Source organism: Crocodylus siamensis, chromosome 3 (assembly GCF_052110815.1).
Source record: "Crocodylus siamensis isolate JL-2025a chromosome 3, ASM5211081v1, whole genome shotgun sequence".
NCBI lineage: Eukaryota > Metazoa > Chordata > Crocodylia > Crocodylidae > Crocodylus > Crocodylus siamensis.
In genome coordinates this window covers 160,811,161-160,831,502 of record NC_143397.1, presented here as the reverse complement: position 1 = coordinate 160,831,502, position 20,342 = coordinate 160,811,161, and the positions used below count along the sequence as shown (strand labels likewise).

The 20,342-nt window shown below is 41.8% G+C and overlaps 1 long non-coding RNA gene across 2 annotated transcripts; it reads left to right on the top strand.

The window, feature by feature from the left end:
• Window positions 1-1,149: 1,149 nt before the first annotated feature.
• Window positions 1,150-19,745, top strand: LOC149869048 (uncharacterized). Of its 2 annotated transcripts, XR_016441068.1 has the most exons (4): window positions 1,150-2,936; window positions 3,639-3,737; window positions 13,471-13,541; window positions 17,880-19,745. It is a non-coding gene; the product is annotated as an uncharacterized LOC149869048 (long non-coding RNA). The 2 variants fall into 2 exon arrangements; XR_016441067.1 differs by lacking the exon at window positions 3,639-3,737.
• Window positions 19,746-20,342: the final 597 nt, after the last annotated feature.

The window sequence follows — 20,342 nt, the reverse complement described above, 5'->3', positions numbered from 1 at the left end:
GTGTTCAACTCCAAGCAATTTGTAATAACTTTCAGTGATAGTTCCTGTTTATTCCATTCATTTGAAAGCTAAGCAAGCATTTTAGCAACTTAAATCTGAAATCTTACCCATGATGCACATTGGAATTACAGCACATTTATCAGCAGCACCACTTTCTGGAAATGTTACTTGTGTATTTCCACTGAATGGTTCTTCAATAGCAAATATACTTTGTGTGTAGATAGCAATTTTCATCTAATAGTCTCAAGGTTGTTACCAAGTTTAATGAAACAAGCTTCATAATACGCCTTTAGTGAAGTACTATCTCTGTTTTACAGGTGTAAAGAATTTCGTGCAGAATGGTTCTGAACTTCTTTGAGGTCATCCATGAATTCAGTAGCACAGCTGATATTAAAGTCAGCTCTACCACTCCCCTGCTGTATCTTCTACCATCCAGGAAGTTTATAGTATAAAGCTGAGTTATCCCACTTTTTAGTAGCCAGTAAGCCTGTGCAAAGTTGTAAGTATTTGATTCAGATTTGGATTCAGTGGATTTAGAAGAATGATTTGATTCAGTGATTTGAGTCACTGTCCTGATTCAATTTGGTCAAATCAGATTCAAAGATTTGGTGCCGATTCAGTGATTCGGCCATAGACTATAATGGGGAATCACTAAAACACCCATAACTTTGTCACTTTTTGCAGATTTGGATTAAAACATCAGGAATGGTAGCCTCTTTTGAGGGCATGAAGCCTGCCAAGTTTCAAGGAGATAGGTGCCTCTCCAACTGTTGAAAGCAAAACTCATATCACTTGTGTGTGTTATGGGTGTAGGTTATAGTTGTGTTGGTCTGAGGACATAGGCAGACAAGGTTCTGTGGATCAATCTGATACCTGTTATTAGACCAACTGAATGGTTGGAGAAATAGATCTTTGCAAGTTTTGGGGTTTAAAAACTCTTTGTCAGGCTGAGGAAACATCTGCAGTTGGTGTGTGCTCTTCCTGGATGGATGAACAGTAAAGAAGCCAGAGGCTGGTATGCAGGCAAGAAAGCCAGTCATTGAAAATGTAAATTGAGGTGTCAGGGGGTGAGAGACAGGCTGGGGGGGGGGGAGGGAAGGGGGATGTAGCAGGTAAAAGTGGAGAGGTACCTGGGGAGTTGGATGGCCCTGTTATAAGGCAAGTACTTAGGGTGCTTTGCAGGGCTTTATTAGGACTATTCAGATTTAGGGTTCTAGGACCTATAGGGACTGTTCTCTAGCCCCAGCAAGTAGTCAGAAATAAGGTAGAGACAGCAGCTGAGCTAGAGTGCTTTGCTTCCAAAAAACATAACATATCATCCAGAAAAGGTGCTTGAAAATACAAAGGAAAGTAAATTGCACCCATTCAGAGGCTTTGTAGGAAGAGCAGAATTCAAGAAAAGTGTCATATTTTCAGTCACATGAACCAATGAGGGATTGAGGAAGGAGATCCAGAAGTATAAACGAGGACAAGCGGCAAAACCCCAACATGGAACATTAGCTTTCAGTGTCACCATGTTTAATAAAAAAAAGAATAGTTATTGTAGTTCATTTTGTATCACTTATTGCTAATAGAGAAAAATGTCATGTGCCTTAGAATAAGCAGCAGCAGAGAGAGAATTGTGCTTTTCTGAGTTAACAGATCCATCCATTGCAGCTTAGACACATGATACCAAATGACCCGTTATTTTAATGACAAAGTGAGAAAGCAAGTTCTCCAAGTAGGGATTTGAAAGATGTCAAACCAGCCACTTTAGTGAAAGACAATTATTCAGCCTACCTCCCAAACAATGCCTTCAGCCTTCTCTTCAGTGAATGCCTAAGGACAAACTTGTATCTTTAGTACAGTTTCATCTTACTCTTGGCTGGTATGTATATACAGTTATTAAAGTACCAGTTCTCCTCTGTAACCACTAGGGTATTCAATATACAATACACTCTGGTGCTATAAGTGACTTTAACAACAAACTAAAGTAAAAATAATAAAAATGAAGAGTAGACAAGTGTAGCAAAAGGCACGTGTAAGTTTAGGGCCTGGAGAATAAAAGGGAGCAGGTGAAGAGGGCAAAGAAAAGGGAAGGACGGAGGCAAAGAAGAAAAAGAGGCTGGTAAATGTGATGAAATAGACTTGGGGAATTAACTCATGGGTTTTTCAATCAGAAACATTTCAGTAAACTACTTTAAAATAAGCTAGTATAAACAAATTCACTATTAACATACCTAGGTGCCAATGATCTTTGTGGTTCAGCTAGAATGAAGAGCATATTAGTATATACGTGTGTGTGTGTGTGTGTGTGTGTGTGTGTGTGTGTGTGTGTGTTAGCCCAGGATCTCTATGGTTTGTAATATAAAGTCTCACAAAGGCACAGGTTTTAATTTTCTGTGACGGGAATAATTTCTTTCTCCATTTTCTAGGGAAGCAAAACTAAACAGATGGGGCATGCATCTTAAATGGATGGTAGGGATGGGAGGAAAGAATATATTTCTCAAGAGACTACATTTAAAAATCTAGTTAAATTGGGTCTTTCTTTCCTGACACCTTAACACACAGGACACTGGTTTCAGTAGTATATTAAATAACCAAGGGAGAACTATGGAAAAAGCCCCAGATCATCATTTTCCTTGCCAGGAAAGCCTCAGGAGGGCATGAATTGTAAATTCTTCCATCATTTTTAAATGACTTATGTTTACTGGGAAATTGTCATGGGAGATAGTAACCTTTGTATCTTTGAGGCTGCCTGTCTAAAGAGACTTTAAAGTTTTACACAATCTAATAACCATTTTAAAACTTTGGATAGAAAACAATGACTTCAACCAACCTCTGAGAAGTGAAAATGATCTGCAAAGTCAAATCCAGACTATGGGCACTAAAGAAAGTCCTGATTGTGAACTTTTCATTGCTAAACCTCAGGATTCCTAACAAAATGTGTCTTGAAGGTAGGTAGATGGTTCTTATCTATCGCATAGCACAATTCATTTCCAGAGTTACAAAGGAGTCAGGCTTCTTATGAGCAATTCATATCAAAGGAAAAGACACTAGGGTAGCTCCTCTACTTTGGTGAACTGCAGACACAGTGCTGAAGTTAATGGAATTGTACCAGTTTACAACAGCATAGAAGCTGGACCATTATTTCAAAGAGAGTTATTGTCCACAAAACTTTGGATATCATAAAGGAAGACAGTGAGATGGATACGGACTTTGGTGATTGCTCAACAGGTGTTCTGAGTTGTTGGCACCCAAATGCCATTAAAGCAATGACAGTTAGGTACCTAAATTCCTTGACAATTTTGCCCTGAATAGAAAAAGTGTCAAGTCATTTACAAACATTTTGTTGATATCAATAGAAACAGGATATTACTTTAAAAAAAGAAGACAGACACCACTAAATTGATGGAGTCTGTTCCTCTGCGGAAACTGTCTCTGGTCAGTGTATTCCATCAAGTCATGGCAGGTGAGAACTCTGATAGTGACAAGTCTATGATTGGAGTGAGGTGACCAATGTAGGAGGGCCCAGAAGGTCAGAATCTGAGCCTCTGCACATGGGTGAAGGTACACATCCCCAACTGTATTATAAGCATAATGAAGCTGAAAAGCATATAGATAAAAAATGTAATAATTTTCCATTTTCTTGTGTATAGATACAGATATGTTGCTCAATGCACTCCTTCAAATATGGGGACACCCTCTCTGCACAAATAATAAATAAATAAGGCAGAGGGAAGAACTCTACAGAGTAGGTATGTGTATGTTTTCCTAGCACTCTGCCTTTCTACAAGCCCTTTGGTCATACATCTGTAGATTAAGTAAGTCTTATTTACCGAAATATATTATGCTTCTGGCTTGGTGGTACAGTTCATATGATTAGGAGTATAATAATGTAAAAGGAATGGGGAATAAGCAGACCCCCCCCCATATGATTAGGAGTATAAGTTATTCAGGAAGGACAGACAAGGGGAAAAAAAAGATGGTGATACTACGTATATTAAAGATACGTGTAATTGTTGTGAGGTACAGAATCTTATAAAAAGTGAAAACTTCCTAGGGATGAGTAGAACAGCATAGTACAAGAAAATCAGGAAAGCCAAGGCACAAACTGAGATGCAACTAGCAAGGGATATAAGACAGAAACCAACAGAAGAGTAGGTCTCTTACTGAAAGGGAAGGGCAGTCTAATAATGGATATGCATAGAAAGCTGAAGTGTTTAATGCTTTTTAGGTGTAATCTTCAGAAAACAGATAAGCTGTAAGATGACAAATATAGTTAGTAACAAGGATAGGGGAGAGGGTATTAATTGTAGAGTAGGGAAAGAACAGCTTAGACATTACTTGGACTAACTGGATATTTTAAAGTCATCAGGACAAAATGAAGTTCATCCTAGACTACATAAGGAAATGCCTGGGTTAATTTCAGAGTCATTGGTTATTATCTTTCAGAACTTAGAGAATTTAGATGTGGCCCCAGAAAAAGGAAAGTGGCAAAAAAAGAGGATGCAGGAAATTACAGACTGCTCAGTGCAGCCATGATGTATGGAAAGATTCTGCAGCTTTTCAGCAAGGAATTATCTTCTAAGCATCTAGGGGGTTAAGAAGATGATCAGGAACACCCAACATGGATATATAAAGAACAAGCCATGATTAAGCAACCTGATTTCCTTTTATGATAGGGTAAAAGTTTTTGTGGGCAGGGATAGAGAAGTAGACATGATATATCCCAAGTTTAGCAATGTTTCAGTCATGATAATTTCATTAGCAAGCTATGTATGTATATATGTTTTGCAAGGATCACATTTAGGCATGAATAGCCTAAAACTATCATTTTTAAGGTGCCTTAAGGGTACACACAAGTAGACCATGCCCTTAATGCATCTTAAAAATGCCTAATGCTCCTTAAATCAGCACATATAGTCACATCCAAAGTGTAGGAAAAAGTAGTGTAATGTAGATACATAACTCTGTTATCTCATAGCACTAAAAGCTAGTTATCAATGCCTCAGTGTCAAACAGGAATAACTTATCACATGTTGTTTATCTTCATTAATGACTCAAAGGAAAGAAAAATAAATGGTTCAGAATTAATTAAATGACATTCAAAAAGAACAAGTACAAAAGTGCGTTGATAAAAGACTGAAAGAAAATTCTTGACAGTTATAGTGAACTGAAAACTGAATTCAAGTCAATAGCAGTAAAGACTTTTTTGAGAACACATTAGCATCTTCTCATAGAACAGTATAGTTAGAAGACAATAGCACTCTGTGTATATGTTCACTAGATAAGTGCACTGTTGTGGGATGTTAAGTCAATCTTAACCATGCAGTTCATCATGCAGTATACATTTATTTGGTGTAAAGTAATTAGGAAATTTACATGCGATGTTGTGGTTGTGAGAAAACTGGGTAACTGCATTGGTACATAGTTGGTTGGTGTTATTACATTCTTAGGCATTGTATTAGTATGTGGTCTACATATGGTGTGAGTATTGTCCATCAATCTTTAACAGAGTCTGTGATATCGTGCGGGGTCTTTCAGCCCCCACTCTGGGCTCTTGCTTCTAACAGGTGGTCTCAGCTTGCACTCTTCCTTTTGATGGTGGCCAGTGATATGCTCAACATAACTGTTCAAAGACCATCTGCAGAACCAGCCGGTAGCATACTGAGATATAACAAAAGTGTCATATACAAGCCACAGGAAATGATTCTTCCACTCTGTTCAGCACTGGAGTGCTGTGTCCAGTTTTGAACAAATAGGAGAGAAACTAGCAGAGAGCAGAGGAAATGATTGGATTCTAGGAAATATGACTTGCAAGGAATGGTTGGAAACCTAGGTTTATTTAGTCTGTAGAAGAGCAGACTGTTGGAGGAATAGCAACCTTCAAATACATGAAAGATGTATTCGAACATGTTAAGAAGATGTTTATTAGAAGTGTAGAAAATAGGCCGTATTCAATTTGGATTTGGATTTGGATTTGGATTTGGCTTGAATTGGGGGATAGAGATTTGATTCAGATCACTGTCCTGATTTGATTCAGCTGAATCTGAAGATTTGATGCTGATTAAGAGAATCAGCAATTCGGCCATAGACACAGCTTTACATAACTCCAGGTACCAGGTGAACACTGCGATGGTGAGGCAGGTGAAGAATCCCATAGGAGCATGGGTGGCTAAGCATTTTAACAGGTTACCTAGAGAGGAAGTTTTTAAGAGCATTTTAGACAAACACTTCAATGATCCTGTTGCCCTGAGGGGTCAGGCCAACGCTCAGGATCTCAATATTGCCCTGTTAGACAGGAGGGCATGGTGTACAATTGCACATATACAAACACACAAATCAATGAGGTGCATATACACACACACTACCAGCTCAGGCACATACACATCCAAACCAGCCTAGGCACATGCATACCTATCACCAATTCAATCACATACACTATACAACTCCAAAAGTTAGACACAGACCACTAATTCATTTATCATGCACACAATGCCATACACACACACATACACACACACACACACACACACTAGCCACTCAGATACACACACTATCAAAATAACCAGTCTAGGTTAATGCACACGGATCACCAGTTTAAGCCCATAAATGCTACACACACCAAATTTAGACAGAATCAGTTACCAACACTTGCACATCCAATACACATATGTGGATTACTAATTCATATACCACACACACACACAATGATATCTATATATGTGTATTCACTAATTCACACATATACCACCCACCTACACATACACACAGGTGAGTTCCTAAGTTGGGTGCTGTGATGTATATGTATGTATGTAAGTGCTTGGTGTACTTGGGATACCTGAAGAAAGGTTAAGGTAAGAAAGTAGAAGTGGAGCGAGTGAAAGTTGCTGGGAGTGAAAGTCACCAGGACCAGGATTAGAACCGGTAGACTAGAGGGACCTGGGCTGAAGAAGCTAAGGCTTGGGTGTAACTTTAGGTTAATTGTTCTTAATTGATTAAAAGACAATGTCCAAAGCCTACAAAACAGGGGAGCAATGCACCTGGGACTGGAGCCAGGGATACTGGGGAGCTGAAAAGGTGTGTGGGGAAAGGGAAAATGGAACTAAGGCAAAGTGTGGGTATTAAAGAAGGGCTCTGGGTGTGGGGAGCCAGAGAATGGCTCTGGGGCAGCTAGAGAAGTTGCAGGGAGCAGCATTAGGTGCTGGGAGCTGGAGAAAGGCTGCAGCTGCTGGAGAAAACTGCAGGACAGCCATGAGGAGCTGGGAAGGTGTGCAGGGGGACTACAGGAAAACAGGGAGACATGACTACAGAAGGTCACAAGAAAAGCGGCAGAAGAGACTGAAAGGTGCAGAAAGTCAAGGGAAAAGGAAACGGAGAGCAGAAAATCACAGGAAAAGTAGCAGGAGAGACTGAAAGGTGGCAGGGCAGCAGGAAAGCAGAGAAAGGCAGCAGAAAATCACAGGGAAAAGGCAGTAGATGGCACAGGAGGCTGAAAGGCAGCAGGGACAGCATGAAAGCAAGGAGAGGCTGAGAGGTGGCAGAAAAGGGGGGATGGAATTGGGAGGAGATTGGGAAACTAGCAGAAAGGGGAGGCTGGAGCTGAGAGTGAGAGAGAGTGAGAGAGAATGAGGCTGGAATTTAAGATAGGGAAGGGACTGGGATTCAGTAAAACATGACCCAACTCGGGGTTGCAAATGACAGTGGTTTTATTGAACAGGGGAGATAGTGACACAATATCGTATTGGTTCCCTTGCACCCACACACACACACACACACACACACACACACACACACACACAATGGCAGCAGGGGTTAGAGAGGCTTGGTGTAGGGGCTGAAGACCACTGAAGTCCAGGAGGAGAGAGAGAGACAGAGAGTCCAAATTGTAGGAGGAGGTGTGCAGGTAATATCTACATATCCCAAGCTGGAAAAGGGTCCTTGTCCAGTAGGTGTTGTCCAGAGGTGGGGTCACCGGCAGGGCCTCTGGGTGGATAGGTGGTGTAGCATGGTGCTGGTCCACATTGAGAGGGCATCCCACTGGGTCCGTCTTCACTGCCTGTTTTTATAGGGACAGACCTTGTGTGACCCTAGCGACAGGAGTCATGCCCAGGCAAGGATCAGCCCCTGGTGTACTGGGCATATGTGCTCCATGCAGGGATGTGCAGTTTGGGGTGTCTGTAATGGTGGGGTACAATGGTAGAGTTGCTGGTTCTGCAGGGTCTTTTGTCTTTCAAATGCTGGGTTCTCGTCTCTGTTCCTGGGTGAAGTCTGTGGTTCCTGGGTGAATCAATGTGAGATGATGGTCCAGTCATTACAGGCCATTCAGTAGAGGCCTGCTACCATTCTATTTCAATTATTCCCAATCATTCTCATTCATCTGGGAACCAATTTACATGGGAGGGGTACGTGACTCATACAGTTGCAACATGGGATGCCCAGGCAGAGGACAGAAGATGGAGGCTTGACATATAAAATGGAAACTTGACATGACTTTGGTTCATTTACAAACATAGGCCTAAACCATACAATATCCAGTTGAAACAATAAAAATCAATACAAAAATTATAATAATACAATATACAACAGTAAAAATCAACACAAACCTAATAATTATACAATAAAAAACACTGGATATCCAAAACCAAAAACTTGCTACCAAAATAAAAATGTTAAAGCTTATCCTAAGTCTGAGCTCACTTATACTTATATTTAGGGAATAAAGGGGGAGAGAAAAAGTCAGAAATGGTTGGGGAAGGGGAGGGAATGCATTTTAAAATAAATTTAAAAAAAAAAAGAAAAACTGGGGGTTTTGCTACAATCCCATGCAGACTAGATATGCTCTTTGGGTCTCTTCTAGCCTTATTCTTCTATGCTTTTAAGATTCTAATTTTCATAAACCAATAATGTCCCATCACCAAGAAAAACTGATTGATATAAATATTAAAGATAAAAATCACTATTCAGTTTCTGAAAAAAAACAGTGAACTAGATACTAGGAGCAGGAAATTACAAAAGTAAGGATACTCTGTCTTTCTCTGTTTCAGGATATCCCATTCTCTCAGGCTGTTAAGTACTGATTGAAATCAATACAAGCTTTGTCATTTAATTTAGTGGGTTTATAATCAACCAGTTACAGTTAGATCCATAAAGATGACATGGGCAGCACACTGCTGACCATTATAATGCCTGCCATTATAGTGTATACCTCATAGGCACTACTCAGTGAAATAAAACTAGATGGTTAGGTCTCCATTATAATGCAGGGAGAGAATAAAGGCACAGTCAGTTGAACAAGTTACCACAAAATAAACAAAGCTATGGATTTGTAGTATGTCAGCTACAGTTCAATAGCTACCTGTGTGCACACACTTATCACACAGTAAATAAAAATTAACACATGGCAACTTAGTCCTCAGTGAAAGAAGATTAAATTATTGCAGTTTAGCCTTCATGTATCACAGAATGTGAGCATGTGCATGAACTATTATTGTGGAGCAGTTGCCATATAATAAATCTACACCTTCCTTTTGCCTCACTACTGTCTGTATCCTTACAATACATGTAAGAAACAGCCTTATAGAGGTAGGAACCCTTACGGTTTCATTACATCTTGTACTCTGGCCTGCTTAATTGTTGATTAGTGTTAGCACTAGCTTGAGTTTGGACCAGTTACATGTTCAGGCCAGCAGGGTCCTTAAGGACTGAAAGGTGAGAATCCTCATTCCCACCTTCCCCTACCATCCCATTCTACCCTGCCCCATACCCCTTGTGGTTTCGCACTTCATCGCACCCCTGGATCTAGGCTAGAACCCAGAGGCCCTCCTTTTCTTCCACAGCACCTGACCAAGCAACACTCCACTCAGGTTTGTCTGATCCACCCAACCCCCATGTGTATCAACCCCCATTTGAACCCCTTTAGCTTTCTAGTTGTCCAGTTTCAAAAGTATTGCTAATTTGAGGCATGGTAGTTAGAAACTCAACCAATAAGTGAGAAAAACACAGGTTTAAATGCCTTCTTCACTAGAGGTCCTAAAACCTGTGTGTCTGGCTTCATGGGTGAGTGTGTTAACCACTAAGCTATTGGAGCTAGCCCTCCTTAAATCAAGGATTTCTGGAAGGCTACGTTTTCATGATTTGCATGTACCTTTGCATCCAGAATGAGTGCAGATGCATAGTCATGTACCTGCATAGTTGGGCACATCAAGTCTACATACACATTCTTACATGTCCACAGTGGAGGGGTAATAGAATTTTAATTTGCATATAAGTGTCAAAAATACCACTTATATAGCTAGAAAGCTATCATTTTATTGCACAAAGGGAAATAGGAAAGTAGCCTTTGTGGCTCCAGTCTTTAACCATTAAAGGTAGAGGTTGCTTGTTTGTAACGCATTGTCATGTGGAGGTTAAAAAATTATCATCCCTCAGATAATACTTTGGTTTAGTAAATTTTCAGCAACCTTGTACATCATCTTCTTTCCTATACACACATGCATTTCTCTCTGATGTTAATCTTGAAGGTTACCGTTTGGATTCTAAAGGCAGAATTGGGAGTACAACAGCTGATGGTGTTGCAATTAAACAATTGAAAAAGCAAAATGGCTTTCATAAGCATAAAGTTATATTAAGTATAAATGTGGTTTTTTTTAAAGCAGCTTTTATTGAATGTTTGCTCATATAATCATGATAGTGCTAGTTAGCAAATTTTTTTGTGTCTAGAAGCTGAATCTTCATATTTAAACAACAAACACTGTTACTACCTGCCATCTCTTCCATAAAAACAATTGAACATATGTGCACCATTATAAAATGTTATATCTGCTAGCAGAATGCTAAAGATATTTGGTTCAAGTTGAAGCTTCCAGCAGGAGAAGAAAAATAATTACTTCTATTTAAACAATAAACACATTTACAAGAATAACATGAAAGTTTCACAAATTTCTGGTTACAGATGGGCTGGATCACAAATACCTTCTGCTCCTTTGTATCCAGGTGGAACAAAAGGAAAATACACCTTTCTTTGTTCCTCACTACTTTTGTGTAAAACAAGTTAATTGTGTGGGGCCAAGCTGGCATCTGCGAGAGTGGTAAAGGACCTTCATCAGGAAGAGGGAGCTTAATTGGACAAGTCCTGAATACAGTTTCTATCCCATTGACTTCTCTAGGATTCATTTAGTAGGATTAAATCCACACAACGTTTGGCTTCATGAGACGCTCCTTATTTTTTACTTTAGCAGAAAGAGAATTACCTCCTACAGCAGGGGTGGGCAATTATTTTGGGCAGAGGGCCTATTACTGAGTTTTGGCAAGCCATCAAGGGCTGCATGACAGGCAGCCGGGGCAGATAAATATTAGCTTTCTAAATTTTTTAGGGGCCTCATGGGCCGGATAGAATTGTTTGGTGGGCCGCATCTGGCCCTCAGGCTGCATTTTGCCCACCCCTATCCTACAGGCTTCCTAAGCACACAGATGTTCTTATTTGTGTTGGGATGGCAAGGCAACCAGGAGAGGGCAGTGTCCAGTAGAAGGCAATAGAGGGCATTAACTTCCAATCTCAACCAGCCATGGATGGGAGTAGGTGAGGAAAACTGGAACAGTGGGTTAGAGTGGAGGTCTCTTCCACTTCTGAGCAATGCAGGTGCAGGACCTGAAAGCAGAGAACAAAGATCCAGAGAGGTGGAACAGTATGGTAAAAATTGTATCTCAGAAGGCTGGGAAGTATATGTGTTTGGGAGCAGTAAGTGTGAAAGTGGCCCACAGAATTTGTGCTTAGTTGTGACAGAGCATAGTTTGTGTGGTACAGTTGCACATCAAGCCACAGCACTGGGGTAGGGTCTGGTGGTATTGTTGCACTGGTTCTTGAGTGCTGGAGAAAGGTAGCAGATTACCCACTTCCCACAATTCCACTACTAACTGGAGACCTTTCTAATGAGAAAAGTTCAAAGCAGGTGAGATAGAGTGGTACTCAGCTCCTTCTGTTAAACAACCAAATGATTTTCAGGCTTGACTTCATTCTTCATCTTATCTACAATTATACAGCACAAAGAAACAATGGATTAATTATATGTTATAAAGAAATATCTAATTAGAAATGGCATTCTGCATTGGCTTACATGGGGAAACATATGAATTTCTAAAAGACAATACCATAGTGCAGGGGTTCTCAATCCCCAGGTCATGGACCAGTGCTGGGGTATAGTGTGGCTGCTGGTCTGCAGCATGGTCGGCTGCCAGACTGGAAGTGGCCATGGACCGGCAAACCACGGCCTCCCAGAGCTGGTCAGAGAGGCCGCGGCTCCTTGCACAGGGCCTGTGGCAGTGCAGGGTTTGATGCATGCCCCCATCCGGGGTGTGGGGGTAGACTTACCTGTCTTCCGGCCAGAAATTCTGGCCATGGTTGGCTGTGAATGCTGAGCCTCAGTTTGCTGGGCCTCAGTCACTTTAGGCTGCAGTTTGCCAGATGACAACATCAAAACTTTGGGTACCCCTGTCATAGTATATTCCCTTTGCTCACCAATTTTTTCCCTCATAATACCTCAAGCCAAGTCCACATACAGAGGGTTTACTTCATGTTTGCTAACTCCACAATTCACAGTGAGAGGAGCGTCCATATTCTCCTGGGATACAGCATACCAATACTTCTGTATACTGGGTGTTTGTGCCTTTTTATCCTTATATTTTTCCTCTTTTCTTAGTACAGTGGAAGGGAACTGTTATTATAGTGATTCTACATTCACTTACAAACAAAGATAAACAATATTAAAAAAGAAACAATATTTAGGAAAAGAAGACCCTCTTTTGTAACAATTAATTGCTTATCACAAAGAGAAGGGTCTGAAATTTCATGAATTATTCCTTCTTGAGAATATACCTTTTATGACATACATTGTGACTTGACAATGGCCCTATATATCCACATGAATACAACTGTTCTTTGAAATAAGAGCAGTTTACAGTGTTGCCTCATTGAAAATGTAAAAAGTTTCACTGTTGTGGACAAAAAGCCTCTTTTCTTTTTAACTAGAAAAGGATTAAGATGTCAAACTGAAACTCAGAAGGGCAGATTCAGTTGCACTATATGGTTAACATGCATTTATCTATGCCATGTTGATCAGCAATACATGTAGATTGATTTAGTATTCATGTAGCAGCCTTAAAATCTATTCATTTTGGTGATGAAGGTAGGGGGTGGAACTGCACCATTGCACAGGAAAGGCATTAACTAGGATATGATGTTGCAGTTATAAGTTTAATAGGATTCATTAAGATTAAAAAATAGAGCTGTAATTCTTAGAAAAATCTCCAGCCTGGTGAACAAACTCTCTCACCTTAATACATTTCCCCAAGGTTTTCAGTGAAGGCTTAATTTTATAATGATCAATATAAAATTGGAAAACAAACATAAATTTTATGTTTTACATTGACTCACATTCTCTCTCTCTCTCTCTCTCTCTCTCTCTCTCTGTCTTCCTCTCTCTCAAATAGAAAACAGTATACATTGGTGTCCTTCACAGTAATACATTCTCCAGGAATCCTGTCCATTGTTTTTGATCACGGTGAGAAGGATTACCTGCATCTTTCTGTTTCTGCTGTTGTTAACCATGGGAGTTAACTCTGTAGCCATTGAAATGGGAGCCAGTTCTGACACTTGGAGGGTGCAGGAAGAATTTTGGCACAGAAGCAGGCAGCAGTATAAAAATGTTTATATTCCCAGCGGGCTAAACATGTCAGAAAATCAAGCCACATTTATGTAATTTAAATGCAAGTGTGAAAAGTCAGATTAGCTGATCTAAAGTCCTGGTTTTTTCTTAGATTTATTTTTGTTACTTTGTCTAATGTATGTTTCATTAAAAATAGAAACATAAATTAAACATTATTAAGTAGTAGAAGCCAATATTATTAAAGGCAGGCAAAGGAAAATTAGAAGGCAAAAAAGTAAAAAGAAGTAGCATATTTCAGTGCATTATTTCATATTTCAGTGTTGAGAAGATTATTCTGTCACATTGACCCTTGAAGAGTAGCATTTTGCTCTGCAAGAAATCCTATGAAAATAAAGCAAGTACTTGTATAGTTTAGGAGCTACCCTATATAAACAAGCACAGCAACAACTTACTTTTATTTCCACCCACCTGATTTTTATTTAAATATAAAAAAAAATTGTATTATAAAATACTTTTAATGGGGTATAATTTTACAAATAAGTCAGAAAGATGGAGTCTGTTCAGGGTTTGCCACTTATAAAATGCAGCTGATAGTAGTGTAGTGGGGAAATACAATTACTGTTTGGATGACATCTTTTATGACATCTTTCTTTAAAAAAAGAAGTCTACTTAGAAAAAGGGGATGTTGAGTAGCAAAAGGCTCAGTTTCACATAGTATGTTGTATTTTGACAAAATGTTGATGCCTGGAATTTAAAAGTGATTCACTTTTGAAGTGGAGAAGAAAGGGGTACTACAAGGGGAGGGGAGAAAAAAAGTAGAGATACAGTATAACATGTAATTTATAATGCGCTTTCTGCACCTAATCACACACAGGAGTCAACGACAAGAACAAAATTATTCAGAATGTTTTATGGCACCTATTAATGTCACCCTCTAGCAGTGAGAAACTATACTGCCTATAACTTTTTGATAATCATGTGGTAGGGGCCTATCTTTTATGCTGATAATTCCAGGTTTGTTGTGCATTAACATTCACAGTCCTGGATTTGTATATTGCTAAAAATTGCTACATTTTTTAAGCTAAATTTGTTCAAATAAGCTGGGGCGGAGGGTAGGTGGGAATCTTAGAATTTTCTATGATTAAGAAGTCACAGCTTGTATTGAAATAGACATGTGGCTTAACAGTACTCCCAACATTGTCCCTTGAATTTGTTTCACTTGTATTATTAGTTACAGTGGTTGCACTTAAAAAGTCTCTACAGTTTTGAGACATTCTGTTATGAGAGAAAATTTCTATATTTATGAAAACACAGTTATTTTGTTCTGTATGTCATTGGCAGAGGTAACAGTTGCCTTCTGTCATTAATGAGCAAATGGAACCGAGTACCTGTTGGTGTAACAGTAAGAATTTCTTCTTTATACCCCTAACATTTTATTATTCTGGGATTTTCTTTTTCTTTTTTTATGTGAGGGTTGACCTTCATACAGACGTTATGTTTCTCCTGGGAGAGTTGCTGCTCTCCCAAGAGAAATTATGAGTGTACAGATGTCCAGGGTAAAAAAGACCACTCCAGTAGAAAAAAAACCTAGGAACAACCAGGGTTTAATAACTCTCAGCAAAGTTTCTTCTCAGGCAGTGAATGTCTCTACTTGCCATGGCTTCTCTCAGATGAGAACACAGTCCTCCAGCTTCCCCTCACCCCACCACCACAGGGAGACAGCCTGTTGCTCACTGGATTCTGCTGCCCCAGAACACTCCTCCTTTGCAATCCTTACAATTTGGTTCAGACTGACTATGAGCAGTCTGAGTCAGCCACTCAGGAATACCATCTGTACTGCTGCAATCTGTTGCCACGCAGACTAAGGAAGATGTGTACACAGTGTCTCCCTCCTCCCCCCAACTCCAGATACACAGTGTCAGCACTGCAAGTTTTCCACTCCTCAGGGCCTCAAATTTGAATGCCTGGGTTTAAAAAGTTACTCTGGGTAAGTTTATCTACCCAGAGTCCAAATCTGGGACAATTCTCCCAAGTTATATCAACGTGTGTATGCATAGTTTCATAGTTAGTAGGATCAGAAGGGACCTGAGCAGACCCCCTGCCATGGCAGGAAAGAGTGCTGGGGTCAAACGACCCCAGCAAGGTGATTGTCAAGCCTTGTCTTAAAGACCCCCAGGGTAGGAGCCAGCACCACTTCGCTTGGAAGTTGGTTTCAGATCCGAGCCACCCTGACAGTGAAGCAGCGTTTCCTGATGTCTAATCTGAATTTACCCTCTGCCAGCTTGTGACCGTTATTTCTAGTCACTCCTGGTAGTGTTCGGAGAAACAGGGACTCCTCCAATGCCTGCTGGTCCCCTCTGAGTAGTTTGTAACAGGCCACTAGATCCCCCCTCAGCCTTCTCTTGTGGAGGCTGAACAGATTCAGGTCCCATAGCCCATCCACATACGGCCTGCACTGCTGCCTCCTGATCATGTGAGTGATCCTCCTCTGACCCTCTGCATGTTGTCCACATCCCTCTTGAAGTGTGGCGCCCTGAACTGGATGCAGTACTCCAGCTGCGGCCTGACCAGTGTTGCATAAAGGGGGAGGATCACCTCCTTGGACCAGCCTGTAGGTGCTGGTTCTTCCTTCCCAGGAGCATCACCTTGCACTTGTCAGTGTTGAATCCCATCCTATTCTTGTCCTCCCACCCCTGTAACTAGGTCTAGGTCTGATTGTAGCCTATCCCTTCCTTCTAATGTGCTCACATCCCTCCACATCTTAGTGTCATCAGCAAATTTGAACAGGGTGCTTTTTACCCCCTCGTCCAAGTCACTGACGAAGATGTTGAACAGTGCGGGCCCGAGGACCAAGTCCTGCAGAACCCCACTGCCCACATCCCTCCATGTTGAAAATGACCCATCCACTACAACTCTCTAGGTGCAGCCCTCCAGCCAGTTGGTGGCCCATTTGACTGTGTAGGTGTCAACACCACAGTCCCCCAGTTTTTTAATGTTCAGAAAGGTTATACCCACTGCTCCCCTGCATCTAAGGATTTGGTGACCTGGTTGTAGAAGGCCACCAGTTTGGTCTGACAGGACCTGCCTCTAATGAACCTGTGTTGGTTGCCCCTAAGTAGAATCTCCCCTGCTGGCCCCTTGTGGACACGTGCCAGAATAATTCTCTCAAAAAGTTTACCCAGGATTGAGGTAAGACTAACTGGCCTATAGTTCCTTGGGTCCTCCTTCCTCCCTTTTTTGAAGATGGGAACCACATTGGCCCTCTACCAGTCCTCTGGCACCACACCAGGGCACCCTGAGTGCTCATAGAGCCATGCCGGGGTCCTGCAATGACCTCAGCTAATTTCCTCAGCACTCTGGGGTACAGATTGTCTGAACCAGCTGATTTAAATACATTCAGTCCCTCCAGAAGTTCCCTGACTAGATCCTCTCTGACCCATGGCCTAGGTGCTTTTATACCTTAAAGCCTGATTTTCTCCCTGTCTCACTGCACTTTTTAATCAAAGCCATTGTTAAATAAGAAAGCTAAGTAGGGAGTTTTCAGATATTATATTTACCATGTTTTTAATTTTCAAATTTTTCATGTCTAAAGAATGATGTGGACTGGATTTACATTTCTATTGTGGTTATCTGCTTAGCACTGGCTTTTTTGATGGCAAACACATTTTTATTTTAAAGGATTTCTATATTTCTTCTAATGCTGAAAAGAATAAAACGATGTGATTTTTACTTTCTGAAGAGTATGTTTTTACTATAGTTTTCTGGTTATGGTTAAGCAGTTTTTAACTTTTTTGTGAGCAAACCATTTTTAATCTCTCGGGTTTTTTTTAAATCAAGATTATGAATCTGATCAGGTTCCCAGTAAAGTCAATGAGAGAAATATGTTTTATTTCAATGGGAGTAGGAGACCCTTTGGGGCTTAAATAATCAGCTGTACGGAGCAGCATAAGTCAAAGGCTGCATCCAGACTTTTCTATATAAAAAGAATGCTTTTCAGCTTGTCATATATGCATTAGACATTGAAGGCATTAAGGAAGTGATAGGGATTCCTTCATTTTCAAATTTCATTGCTTTAAACTTCTTCACTGTTCCTTACAGGGACCTAGAAGTCAATAATGAGTGAGAAAAGCTATAATAATGACTTCCTTAATATCCTAGCTGTATGAGATGTACTGAGGTGAGATTTATGGTATGATTTACACTTCACCTCTGGCTGCATGTGTTCTCTTCTAGGTTGGTGGATCTCCTCCAGCGGACTTTAAACTAGGCTCATCGGGGGAAAGAAAAGACAAGGGAGGAGGAAGCCTTGGACCGCTAAAACAAGCAGCACTCACAAGTACAGCCCAGCCTAGACCAGCGAGTGGAACATAAGCAACAAGGGCCAGGGCAATGCTGTGATTAGGGGGCCAGTGAGTGCACAAATCCAAAGGAGGCCTCAAATGCCTCTACACAAATGCTCGTAGAATGGGAAACAAGCAGGGGGAACTTACCCTTCTGTTAGCTGACACCAACCCAGACATAGTGGGGCTCACTGAAACGTGGTGGGACCCAATGCATAACTGGGTGGTGAATATCAAGGACCATAGGCAGTACAGGAGGGACAGGATAGGGAGGAAAGGCGGGGGTGAGGCGCTTTACATTAAGGAAGAATACACATCCTCACTGGGTAGCACAGGGTCAGAGGAGGGGCACACAGAAGTGCTCTGGGTTAGAATACAAGGCAGTCGAGGGGAAAGAGACTTAATGGTAGGGGTCCACTACAGACCACCTAACCAAGGGGAAGAGCTAGACCAGGAATCCTTAAGTCAGCTCACGAAGGTAGTTAGGTCAAATGATGTAGTCATCATGGTGACCTGAACTTTCCAGACATCTGCTGAGAAGATCAGTCAGCCAGGTCTGACCGCTCATGTAGGTTCCTAGCTCAAGTGCAGGACCTCCATCTAACCCAGGAGGTGCACAGCCCCAACCAGGGGAGATGCCTTGTTGGACCTGGTGCTGTCCACGGATGACAAGCTGGTGACGGGGCTGCGGGTGCTCGGCCACACCTAGAGAGTGGTAGTGGATGGGTCATTTTCAACATGGAGGAATGTGGGCAGTGGGGTTCTTTAGGACTCGGTCCTCAGGCCCGCACTGTTCAACATCTTCATTAGTGACTTGGATGCAGGGGTAAAAAGCACCCTGTTCATATTTGCTGATAACACTAAGATGTGGGGAGATGTGGGCACATTAGTGTCATGGAAAGTTTTGAGTATGTGCTGCCAGTACAGAAGAGGTTAAACTGACATGCGCAGTTTGAAGCTGTGAGTGGAAATTTCCAAGGCTCACCCAGTTCTTGCCCCCTGGGTGACCTGCGGAGCTGTCAATCATTGCTGACCTACTTTCCCCACAGAGGCATGCTCAGATTGTGTCAGCTCCTGACTGAGAGCATGCTCAGTCAGAACCTGACATGAGGTAATCGGGCTAGAAATTTCTCTGTGGAGAGCACGCTGATTGGCTACCAAATTGATATAAAAGTTCTGTGAGCCCCTCCCTCGGGGGGAGATCGCGTGGACCAGAGACAGAGGCTGCTGCTGCAGGGACTGTTCTCTGAGTCAGGCTTCAAGGCCTATTGATCTCCTCCTTTGGCTCCGTGGCTTAGTTCTTCGTATTACTCATTGCATTACGGTTTTTGACTACGATCATCTGGCTCCTGACTTACCTTTTGAACTGATTAACGGCTTGCGATTTCGGATCACCCTCTGGACTTTGTTTAACCCGGTTCTGGATCATCGACCTCGGCTTTCTTCACCAACTACGACTCTGCTCATCCCTCCAACTGACGTCTCCGCTGCTGCATCTTCTGGCTACTGACCTCGGCTTTCTCATACGACCACCCGATTGTCCATTGCTGTGGACTGGCGTCACGCGGTTCATCATCACCGTGTTACAGTTCGTTTTTGTTGTTTGTGATCCCCATTTATGAGCTGTTGACCAGCCCTGGGACTAGGTCTTCGGACTGAACCTCATGGGCCAACAGACCCCTTTGTTGTTAATTGTTTGTTTGTGTTCCAAACTGTAACTGAAGACCTTTTGCCTACGCCTGAAGTGTAAGTCAAATAAATTCACCTGTTCTTTCTCAATCCACTCCGAGTCCCTAACTCCAGACTCTACGCCACTAATCCCACCTGTCCGTATCTAATTGCCACCCCGGCCCACCGTGACCTTGGGGCCCGATCCTTCGGTTTTCCCCGACAATTAGAAGGAAGGAATAGACTACAATTGGACATAGAAAGGTTACAGGGGTGGGAGGACAAGAATAGAATGGGATTCAACACTGACAAGTGCAAGGTGATGCACCTGGGGAGGAAGAAGTAGCACCATACCTACAGGTTGGGGAACTCCCTTCTCATCAGTGCAGAGGCAGAAAAGGATCTCAGAGTCATCATTGATACCAAGCTGAATATGGGCAGCCAGTGTGGGGATGCAGTCAAGAAGGCCAACCGCACCTTGTCATGCGTACACAGATGCATCTCAAGCACGTCCAGAGAGGTAATATTCCTCCTCTATGTGGCACTGGTAAGGCTGCAGCTGGAGTACTGAGTCCAGTTTTGGGCAACGCACTTCAAGAGGGATAGGGACAACATGGTCCATAGGAGGGCCACTCACATGATCAAGGGGCAGCAGGGCAGGCCCTACGAGGACAGGCTACGGGACCTG